Raw genomic sequence first — 11,841 nt, 5'->3', positions numbered from 1 at the left:
TGTTTTTCCAGGCACAGCAATTACGCTGACTTTTGAACATTGTTCCTTTGTTCTTGAAAACCTCTTAAAAATTAGGATGTTTATATTTCATTTCTGGATATAACTACACTGAATTTTGTATACTCATGCCTCAACACAAAATCTTCACATCTATCTCATGTGTATGAATAATACTCCTCTGGAATGGGAATAGGAATAGACTAGACTAGACTAGACTAGAATAGAAGTGGGTTGGAAGGGATCGTATAGTCCAAACCCCAAGCTTTTAAAACATTAATGTGCCACCTAATCCCTATCCCAAATGAAATTGATTTGGAGAAGAAATGAAGGCAAAAGCCTGAATTCTTCCCTTTGCCTGTGTTACCCTCTTTAAAAGGTAGGTAACACACCTCTCAGCTCCTCCATGGTTATTTTTTCCTCCAGGATGCAGCAGAAAGATGTATTTATCAAGGCTATTCCTCCATCCGTGCCTGCTCTACCTTGCTATCATGCAGTTTTATGACTGGGTTTAATAAATTTAGGAGAGCTGTTATTTTCCATGCTGGTATAAACCACATCTCAGCAATGCTCAGTGTGACCCAGATCTCAAAGCACTTCCTGCTTTAATCCATACAGGACTGGTTCACAGTGACTCTTCTCCAAGCAATAAAGAATGGAAAACAATAGTGGTATGAGATGGGACCAAGATGGGACTCAACTAAACCTGGATTCAACTAAACCCAAACTTCTCCACAGAGGGTCTGCAGCAGCCAGAGAAAGGTCTGTGGATGAGTGATGCTGGCACACATTGGCCTTTGGGAATGGGAGGGATTAGGGGGCATGAGGGAAATTTAGGGAGGCAGAAGCAACTGAGCCGAGCCACCCAGATTAGTGCCACACCAAGTCCAGTTCTCCTTAGGTTCTACAGGACTCACACCAAAGCCTCTCTCCTGGTGAGATTCAGATCTGGGCTGATTCGAGGCTGATGCGAGGAAAGTGCCTTGCACAGGGATGGAAGCACAGACCCCTCTAAAGCTGCTTTGTGTTCAGATGGCCTGGAAAGCTTTGAATGCCCAGAGAGATTCTCATCTGTCTTCTTGTGGAGACTGCTTCCCTCTAGTGAGAGCAAGAGCGAGCCACACGCCAGGCTTCAGCTTTCCTCTGGGTGCTGGGCTGCTTGCATTGAGGGGACTGCACACATCGAGGGGGCTGCAAACATCAAGGGTGCTGCACACATCAAGGGTGCTGTAAATGTCTTGGGTGTGGTGCTGCAAGCATCGAGGGTGCTGTGCTTGTTGTGGGTGCTGTGCTGCATGTATCTGGGGTGCTGTGCATGTTATAGGTACTGTGGTGCATGCATCTTGGGTGCTGTGCTTGTCTCAGATGCTGGGCTGCATGCATTGAGGGTGTTGACATTCATCTAGGATGCTGTGATGCTCACACTGAGGGTGCTGCATGCATCCTGGGTGCTGTGCATGTCTCAGATGCTGTGCTGCAGGCACTGAGGGTGCTGAGTGTGTCATGGGTACTGTGGTACACTCATTGAGGTTGCTGTACATGTCTTGAATGCTGTGCTGCATGTGGCTAGGGTGCTGTGATGAACACACCGAAGGTGCTGCACACATCAGGGGTGCTCCGCATATCTTGGGTGCTGTGCATCTGTGCCTTGGCTGCTGTGCTGCATCTATTGAGGGTGTTGCACCATGTGTCAAGAGTGCTGTGTGTCTCTTTGGTGTTGAGTGTATTTTGGGTACTGTGGATATCTCAGCTGCGGTGCTGCACATATTGCAGGTGCTGAGTATGTGTCCTGGGTGCATGTCTTGGTTGTGGCAGAGGCCTTGAGTGCTGAGCACATGATGAGCACTACATTAACCAGAGCCCCTGAGCTGAACATGTGGCAGCTTCACGCTGTAGGATGCTGCCCAGGGAGCAGCAGTGATGCCTGAGGCAGGAGTGGTACAGGCAGTTCCTGCTCTGGCACAGGATCTGCAAGTGCCCAGATGAAGAGGCAGCTGTGAAGCAGCAGCCTGAACTGACACCGCATCAGCGCTTTGCCTCGAGTGGCTGCTGTGGGTTTAATCTTGTCCTCGAGCCCCCAGGCAGGATTGGTTGTGCTGCTGCAATTTTCTTTTGCCAGCAAGGGTATGATTTCATCAAACCAGCTGTATCATTTCCCCACATCCTCAGGGGCATGCCTGCAGCTCAGCTCCTCTGGGCTGCCCTTGGCAACCAGTGCAGGCAAAATGGAGCTGGACCACCAAAGGGAACTTCTTACCCCAAGAGCTTCTCCCCAGCATGATACCGTGTGAGTAAAGAATCAGAGAATCATTCTGGTTGGAAAAGACCTTTAAGATCATCAAGTCCAGCCATTAACCCAGCACTAAACCATGACTCCCCAGCACCAATGTATACAGCTTTGAAACCCCTCCAGGGATGGGGACTCCACCACTTCCCAGGCCATGTCACATTCCTGGTCCTTGCCCTCTCCCTTGTTCCAGCCAGAATCTCTGCTTCTGGCACAGTCATAGCTGTTGGCTCCAAAGGATTTGGATACCATCCTAAATCAGGACGTGCAGGAGAAATGCTGTGAGCTGCAGGGCTGGAAGACAAGCAGGGCAACAAGCTGCAAGCATCCTCAGCTCATCTGGGGGGGCTCTTGACCCTGCGGGCTCTTGACCCTGCTGTGTGGATGGTTGGAGGGGAGAGAAATATTCATTGCAAGGCACATGGTTCATGCTTTTTCCAGCCAGCGCTGGCTGCTGCAGAGCTCTCAGGAAGGCAGGTTGCTTGCAGAGAGGAGGAAAACAAAATAGGCAATTCTCTTGCAGACAGGTTAATTCCCTTCCCACCCATCCAGCGACCCTTGGGCCTGCATTGTGCTGCAAATCACACAGGCAATGGCGGCGGGGGGGGGGGGTGTGGTGTGGTGTGGGGGTGGTCGGGTGGGAGCTGCAGCAGGCTCAGTGCTGCTGACACGCAGCTGCAAATCTTCCAGCTGGGGAACATATGCAAGCACAAAAAAGCAACATGAGGGGTTTATTTCCAAGCCCTTCTTTTGCCTCAGCAGCTGATGGGAGAAGGGTGTGTGTGTGTGTGTGTCTAAAGGCAAATGTCGTTTTGGATGCCTGGAGTGAAAGGTTTGTGTTGGGGATGAAGTCTGGCAGCGGGTGGCAGCTGCAAAAGGTCCCCAAGCGACTGAGGAGGGAGAGATCACCCACAGGGAAGAAATCTGGGGAGCAGCAGCAGACGGTGGTGTCTGTTTTGATCACACATAGAGAATGAGCATAAATGAGCTGAATGTGCTAGAAAAATGGAGCCTGGAGAGAAGTTCGTGCCAAGCAGTGATGTTGCAGGGTTGGATGTGTGGAATTTGGCCAGTTAGTGAGAAAACAGTGGACAATGTCAGCATGTAGCTTTGCTCTTCTCTGCATTTCGAAGCTTGAAATGTTCTCCCCTTCCCTCTGGATTTGAGCCTATGTCTGTTTTGCTCCTGCACTGTGTTGATAAAGGCTGAATGTTGATGCTTTGGGGACTACCAGTTAAGCAGAAGAGCTCACAGGCACTGAGGCCAAATTGATTTTCTTTAAGGAGACTTGCTTGGAAGTCACCAGCAGAGGCACTTTTGGCTCTACCGGAGCACAGAAGCCAGTCCACTTTGATTTCTGGGTGTGCCCCGCCAAAAAGATGTATTAATACCAACTACATCCACAACCCAGGGGCAGGTTTCCCCTCCCAGCTCACTTCTCCCTACTCATCTACTCCCCAGACCACCTCCCAGTTCTGAGACAGTATCAACCAGGGCTTTGATTTCAAAGCCTGCCTTTTTTTTTTTCCCCTCACCTTTTTTCTTTTTTTTAACTTCACCCTCCTGCTGAATTTCCTCTCTCCTTGAAGATCCATATCTCCATGCTCCCTGCTCTTGGGTTTTTATACAGCACCTATTAGCTACCTATGTGTGGATGAAGGGGAGCACAGATGTGCTGCAGCTTCCAGCTTCCCTTTGGCCTCCCCTACTAAATCCCCCATGAACTGAGAGGTCTGGAAAGCTGATAGCTGCAGTTCCCCTGGGTGCCATATAACAGCAAGGGGCCTGTTTCCACCAAAGGGTCCCTGATATACAGCCCAGCCCATACATCAGCTGGAGGACTTTGATTCTGATAGTGATCTGCACAGGGCTTGCCTTCAATTAAGGGTGAGGGATGGAGTTTATGACTCTGGTTTCCCCCAGATCATTACCCATTGCCATCAGAGGGATTCAGCTTTTACCAGGACTTTCAGCAGCCATACAGAGTAATGCGGTCTTCTATTGGGCTGGTGGAAATGAGGGAAATCAGATCATTGTTTCTCTTCAGTAGAAACATGGTTTAGCAGTGAACTTGGTAGCATTTGGTTAATGGTTAGGCTCCAGCACCCTCAAAACAAAGAAGTTTCTTATGTTCAGATAGAACTTCCTGGATTCCAGTCTGTGTCTCTTGGTCCTTGCCCATCACTGGACCTCAATGGAAAGAGTCTAGTCCCATCCTCTTGTCCTCCAACCGTTAGCTCTTGCTGAGCATTGATCAGATCCCCTCTCAGGCTGCTTTTCTCCAGGCTCAACAGCCCCAGATCTTTCAGCCTTTCCTTCTCACAGAGATGCTCCAGGCCCCTCACCACCTTCTTAGCGTCTGCTGGACTTTCTCCAGTAGTTCCTTGTCTCTCTCGAACTGGAGAACCTCCCTTGACCTGCTGACCACCTTCTTCTTAATGCCTCCCAGGACGCCATTGTCCTTGGCCAAGAGGCACACTGCTGTCTCCTGGTGGACTTGTTGCCTACCAGGTTAAGCTGGTATTCACCAGAGCTGCCTGCTTTCTTCCCACTGGAAACAAATCCTCAAACAAATCCTTGATCATTGTTGTAGGAGGATGTCACCCCAGCTTCCTGTGGTCAAAGCTCCACTGACACAGCTCAGGGAGCAGCTCCAGGTGGCTGAAGAGCTGCTAAGCTGTGTTGCAGAAGCAGCGCTGCAGCCCTCCTCCAGCGAGTGGTAGCCAGCCACATTCCCAAAGCAGTATCTGCTGGGTTTGCATTAATTACAGTCATCTAATGGGAAATGTAAACAGGAAAGCTCTGGGGGGAGATAAGGGGCGCAGGGACGCGGGGCAGGGGCTGACAAGCTCCCTCTTGCGCGGGGAATGGAGTTCAGAGGAAAGTTCACTTTCCAGCGAGCGGCTGGCGGCCGCTCAAAGGCGTTAATTAGGGCAGCCAGATAGCGATCGGGACACTGTCCCCAGCCGCTTCCCCTTTTGGTGACAATCACATTCCTGGGGCTTGAAGTTCACCCCCGCCAAAGACCCGACGCCCTCGATGCATGAAGGGGCTGGTGCACTGCCTTGCTCTGCAAGTTGTTGTTACTGTTTTGCTAATCAGGAGGGGTTTAACCCGACTTGAGCTGAGCAGCCTGGATCTGCTGCCAGCCGGCTGAGGAAAAGTGGAGGTGGATTGAATTGGCACTTTCCAGGACCTTCCTCAGAGCAAGACATCAGAGATCATAGAATGGCTTGAGCTGGAAGGGATTACAATACCCCCCCCCCTCGCCATGGGCAGGGACACTCCTACTAAATCAGGTTGCTCAAAGCCTCATCCAACCTGGTCTTAAACACTTACAGGAATGAGGCATCCACAACTTCACTTGGCAACCTGTTCCAATGTCTCCCCAACCCTCACAGTAAAGAACTTCTTAATGTCTAGTATAAATCTACCCTGCTCTAGTTTAAAACCATTGCCCTTTGTCCTCTCACCACATGGCCTGATAAAAAAAAATAATCCCTCTCCAGCTTTCCCATAGCCCCTTTCAGGTACTGGAAGATGGATGTGTGGAACGAGCAGGACCAGCCAACACTCTGGTAGGGCTTTAAACCTCTTGCCCTGCTTCATCCAGAGAAGAGGCCAGCCCATGGAGCTGCACTTTTCCTTGCTGCAGTGAAGTGTTGGAAGTGCCTAGGTGAAGTAGGGCTTCCTGTGTGCCTCATGGGACCCCACAGATGCATGTGTCCTGCCTGAGGTCTGCCTTCTCTCCAGCCCTTGCTCTGCTCCTGTGACCTCCACCAACATTTAAGAGCATCTTTGGGTTCTACCTTGTGAGCTTGGATACGAGGTAAAGAGGACACAGGCTTGGGTGGGGAAGGAAACAGGACAGCAGTGAAGCTTCTTCTCCTTTTATTCCACCTTCCCCTTTTGTTGTGTTCTCCTTTAACTCTCATTTTCATGTCCACAAATCAGTTTCTGTGGCACTTCCCTCCTTCAAGGTTCCAGCTTCTCTTTCTCCCTGGCTGCTCTTGTAAACATTGTGCCTGAGGGAGAGCTGTGCTGTAGGTTCTTTACTTTTACTTTTGGAATGACCATATATAAGTTTGGGCTCCATGATCTTAAAGGTCTTTTCCAACCAAAATGAATCTATGATTCTATATCCATGACCATCAAGCACCTGAAAAATGCCTTTCTTAGATGTTATTTTCCCAGCATGACAGAGATTTACATGCTCTAATCCTGCCTGGAAAGCAAACACTGTGTAGAGTGAAAGCAGAGCTGGAAGCCCCCAGGAGCCACTTCTCCATGGAGAAAGTGTGAAGGCTGGAACCCAGCTCACAGTGGGGAGCTCTTGATGCTGTAGGAGAGCTCCTGTGCATTGCTAGAGATGTTTTATCCCTGTAACCATAGGGCCTGTCAGGGTAAGGTCCCCATCCTGGGGTGCTGGGATGACCCAGCACTGCTGAACTCCTGAGGATGCACCTATTGACTCACCTCTCAGCATAGACCTTTCTTGGGTGTTTCAAGACTGGGAGGAGGAGGATGAGGCAGTCCCACTTTCCACTGAGACCTTGCTGTTCTTCTGGCTTTACTTCCTTTTGGTCAAATCAGAAGGAAAGTTGATTTTTTGATCTGAGCTTGTTTCTCCATGACGAGATTCTTTCTTCTCTGGCTGCTTTTAGTCTGGGTAGGGATGTGTGTGTGTAGGGGGGAAAGGAGGCAGATGAAATTACTGTTTATGTCACCTCCTTTGGCACTACAGCAGCAAGTGGGGAATGTTTGAGCTGCCAAAGCCATTTATTTTTATTATATCCAGTTTTCACAACAAGAAACATTCTCCATCAGGCTGCTGCTGCTGGATGCTCCCAGCTTATTGCATACAGCACCCAGAAGGATCCAGCCCTTAGAGAACAGGAATCCAAGACAAAAGTCCTTCTAAAATACCTGTGGCTGGAAACTGATGAGCAGAAACACAGTAAAACCTGAAGCAGATCTGGAGAAAGCTTTTTTTCCTCACCTTGCATGAAATTCCTCCTCAGTGGATTTGCATCTTGAGCTGGCGATGGGGATGAGGAGCTGCTGGGGGTGGCAGCCTAGGACATCATGTTGGTCCCCAAGTGTGGGATGACCCAGAGCTCCTGCTTGGGTCTGCTTGAGTGGGTCTGGCTGCCCTGTGGCTCTTCTTCCCTGTTCTTGCTCCAGGAATGAAAGAGAAACAGGATAAATCATGGTGTCACTTGGGACTTCAGCTAGGAAATGGAGCCAGCCCAAGAGGGAGTGAGGCCCAGCTTGTCAGCACCCACATGGGCATGCTGTGATCCCAGTTTTAGTTGGGTGAAGAGAAACCAAGTGAGCAGGTGACCCCCCAGAAGATTATATCAGCCTGATTCCTCCCTTAATTTTCTGTGATGTTCTCAACACAGACTGATGGGTAGGAGGAAGAAGATGTGGGACAGTTCCTTCTGGCTGAAAGAACTGGAATTGGTCAGCCAGGAGAAAAAGAGGCTGAGGGGAGACCTTCTGGCTCTCTACCACTCCCTGAAAGATTAGATCCAGCTTGGGGTTGGCCTCTTTTCCCAATGAACAAACAACAGGACTAGAGGAAATGCCTCAAGTTGGGCTAGGGGAGGTTTAGATTGAACCTAAGGAGAAATTTCTTCACCCGAAAGGGTTATCAAGCCCTGACCGGGCTCCTGAGTCCCCATCCCTAGAAGGGTTTCAAAGTGTGTAGGTGTGGTGTTGAGGGACATGGTTTAGTGGTGACCTGGCAGTGCTGGGTAAACAGCTGGATTTGATGATCTTAAAGAGAGTCATTGTTGAACTGAACTGCTGGCTAAACCGCAAAACTGATATGTGAGGACACAAAAGATGCTGCAAAGGCAAATAATAGTTCAGTCCCACCACCTGATTTCCTCAACTTGGGTGAAAATCCCCTCTTCTTGCAAACCTCAGCTTATTTTTTTTCATTTTTTCCCCCCAGCCCCTCCACCAGAAGCATCCAGGGGCTGTGCTGTGATCAACACAGGCATGTAGGTGGAGCTGGAAACCCTCCATGTGTGAACTGGCCTCACTACCTGTGTGGGTGGGTGCTTTGAATGAGGTTTCACTTTGCAGAGGTTGTGTGCCAAGCTGGTGATGGAGACCCTGCCAAAATAAATGTCCTTGCTCCTACAAAGAGAAAAATGTCTTCTTGAGTGGCCAAGCAGAAGTTAGGTTTGCTGCAGGGCAGGTCTTGCTTTCACAGAAGCGTTTTGGGGGGGAGGAGAAAGTGGAAATGACAGAGCTGGCTTTGTGAGATACTGTGGGGCTGCAAGCACCCCCTCCAAAAATGTGGGGGCTGGGGACAGCCTCCTGGATCTGCTCCAAAATGTATCTTTGCTGCTGAAAGGAAAGCTGTGCACAGGGATGTGTGTGTGTGCTCCGGAGGTCTGTGAGTACACCAGCAAGGTGTGGTTGTGTTTCATTTCTCCAGATCTGGGCAGAACCAGACCAAAACTGAGAATGAGCCTCCAAGAATGTGTATTTGTCAGTGAGCTTGGGTGTTGCCTTGGGGAGTGGAGGTTTGATGGGGCTCAGTGAAGATGCAGGAGCCCAAGCTCAGAAATGTCTCTGTTGTTGCCACAGATGTCAGGGGAGTGCTGCCCCTCGTGCAGGCTTGGACTGTGTTAGGTCTTCCACCTGCAGTGCTGGGCATGTCACAGAACCATAGAACTGTTGTGGCTGGAAGAGACCTTTGAGATCATCAACTCCAACTGCTCACCTACAGCTCAAAATCCCACCACTCCTGCTAAGCCACTACCACTAAACCGTGTCCCTAAGCACCAAATCAACACATCTTTTAAATGCCTCCAGGGATGGTGACAGCACCACCTCCTTGGGCAGCTTGTTCCAATGCTTGATAACCTTTTCTGTGAAGAAATGTTTCCTAATATCCAGCCTGAACTTTCCCTGGCACATCTTGAGGTTGTTTCCTCTTGTCCTGTCACATGTGGCATGTGAGAAGAGACCATCCCCCACTGAAAGGCTGCAAGATTGTGCAGCACCATGCACGGGCTGCAACCTCCTGTCTCCTTTCCAGGCTTCACATTTCACAGGGTGATGGTCCCACCAGCTTGCCATTGCCACCCCATCTCACCTGCATAATCATGTCATCATGGAATTATAGAATGCATTGGATTGGAAGGGACATTTAAAGGTCACCTTTAAAAGGCCAACCCCTCTGCAGTAGCAGGGGCACCTTTTAACTAGCTCAGAGCATTTAAATGCAAGCAGAGCCCCTGGTGTAGGTGTAATCAGACCTGCTCAGCAGAGCTGTGCTCGAGGTTGAAGAGCAACCCTTGATGATTAAAATTAGCAGGAGCATGACCAAGACATGTACGGTCCTGTCTCTAGTTTCCTACCCACCCAGAAGACAAATTATTCATTTAAACATGAGCTTTTGGAACTGGAGATTTCTTGTAACTGATATTTAGGATTTTTTTTTTTTGTGGGGGAGAGTTAAATACACAGAGAACTGTTGGGAAATGGGCTGAGCACGCTCTGGGGGAAATGAGTCACGCTCGGAGGCAAAAGCTCCTTCCATGGGGTCTGCGAATGCCCCTGGCACCTCTTGGAGATCTTTGTTACATCCTCCCTTGGTCTGAAAACCAAACAAGGGCCATGGTTGGAGTGGATTGTGATTTAGTTCATTTGATCAGAGGAGATTTTTTTTTTGCTCATACAAGAGAAATTTAGATATTTATCCCCAGCCATTTCTCTTTGCAGGCAGGTTTGGTTTCTCCTTCCGAGCGTGCCTTTGTGTTTTCATTTGGGAAGGGAGGCAAAAAAACCCCTTGGGACTCTGGCAAACAATTTTCCCACCCTGGGCACTGCAGAAATCCTGCACACCCCTTGTCAAAAATCTAAATGAAAGTATTTTCTGTTAATTTTAAAGATGTTGGTGAGGATCTGCTCCTTTCCCTGCCTTTCATGGGAGCTCCCAGTGCTTCTGCTCAGCCTGTTGCTTTGACTTCATCTGGATTTATATCGGTGTCATTGAGAGCATAATGTGGCTCTGAACCTCTTTGAACTCCATTGTCTGGAGGACAAGGGAAGCGTGTAAACCCAGCTATTAAAAACCCCTCTCTGCTAGAGCTGGTCAATTTAAAATCCATCTGGAACAATAAAAGGAGCATCAGTGCCAGCACCACGCTCGCTGAGCCTTCACCCCTTCGTGCTGCTGCCTGCTGCCTCTGCCCTCTTTTCTTTGCTTTTTCAAGTCCTGTTCTTTATAACCAGAGAAAAGCGATGCATCTGCCAGTCTGCTCTGAAATGCAAGCTTCCCAGAGGTGAATTTGTGAATGGTTGGTTGGTCATTATGTGCCTTGGGGCCACCATGGTATTTCTTTTTTTTTTCTTTTTCTTTCTTTTTTTTTCTTTCCTTTTTTCTTTTTCTTTTTTTTTTTTCTTTCTTTTTTTTTCCTTTCTTTTTCTTTTTTCTTTTTTTTTTCTTTTTTTTTTTTTTCTTTCCCCACTCTGGTTGAGGGAGGAAGTTTGCAGGATGTTATCAACATCCTGTTGCTGTGACCTGCTGAGCAATAGCATGGAAATATGTCTCCCCTTCACCACACCCCAGTGTCAACCTTTTGGCTCCTGTCTGCTGGCCATGTTCTGCAAGATTAATGTGTTTTTCAACTGTGGCCAGGAGCCTATAGCTGAAGAGGATGGATAGTTGTTTTTTTCTTGGATGTCTTGTACCAGTTTCTCAGTATTCAGTGTTCTAAAATGTTTCTGGTGTGTTACTGAGACCACTTCAGGTAGAGTCCTGCACCTGGGGAGTAATGACCCCCACCACCAGTACAGGTGAGGGGCTGACCTTCTGGAAAGCAGCTCTGCAGAGAAGGATGTGGGAGTGCTAGTGGACAACAAGTTCCAGGAGACAGCAATGTGCCCTCATGACCAAGAAGGTCGATAGGATCCTGAGGTGCATTAAGAGAAGTGTGATCAGCAGGTCAAGGGAGGTTCTTCTCCCACTCTCCTCTGCACTGGTGAGGCTTCACCTGGAATGCTGTGTCCAGTTCTGGGCTCCCCACTTCAAGAGAGACAAGAAACTGATGGAGAGAGCCTGGAGGCTGTGAAGATGCTGAGGGGACTGGAACATCTCTGTGAAAAGGACAGGCTGAGAGACCTGAGGCTGGGGAGCCTGGAGAAGAGCAGCTTGAGAGGGGATCTGCTCAGTGCATATAAATATCTAAATGGTGGTGGTCATAAGGATGGGGCCAGATTCTCTTCAGTGGTGCTCAATGATAGGATGAGGGGCAAAGCACAAACTGGAACCTAGAAGGTTCCATCTTAATATGAGGAGAAACTTCTTTTCTGTGGGGGTGCTGGAGCCCTGTAGCAGGCTGCCCAAAGAGGTTATTCTTCTCTGGAGAGATCCCAAACCCACCTGGACATTGTGACTCTGGGCAAGCTGCTGTGGGTGACCCTGCGTTAGCAGAAGGGTTGGACTAGGTGATCACCAGAGGTGCCTTCCAACACTCACCCTGCTGAGATTCTGTGATGCTGTAATTCTGTGATCTTGCTGTGGGACATAC

The sequence above is a fragment of the Indicator indicator genome, chromosome 19 (assembly GCF_027791375.1).
Source record: "Indicator indicator isolate 239-I01 chromosome 19, UM_Iind_1.1, whole genome shotgun sequence".
Classification (NCBI taxonomy): Eukaryota; Metazoa; Chordata; class Aves; order Piciformes; family Indicatoridae; genus Indicator; species Indicator indicator.
This window is presented reverse-complemented; position numbering follows the sequence as displayed.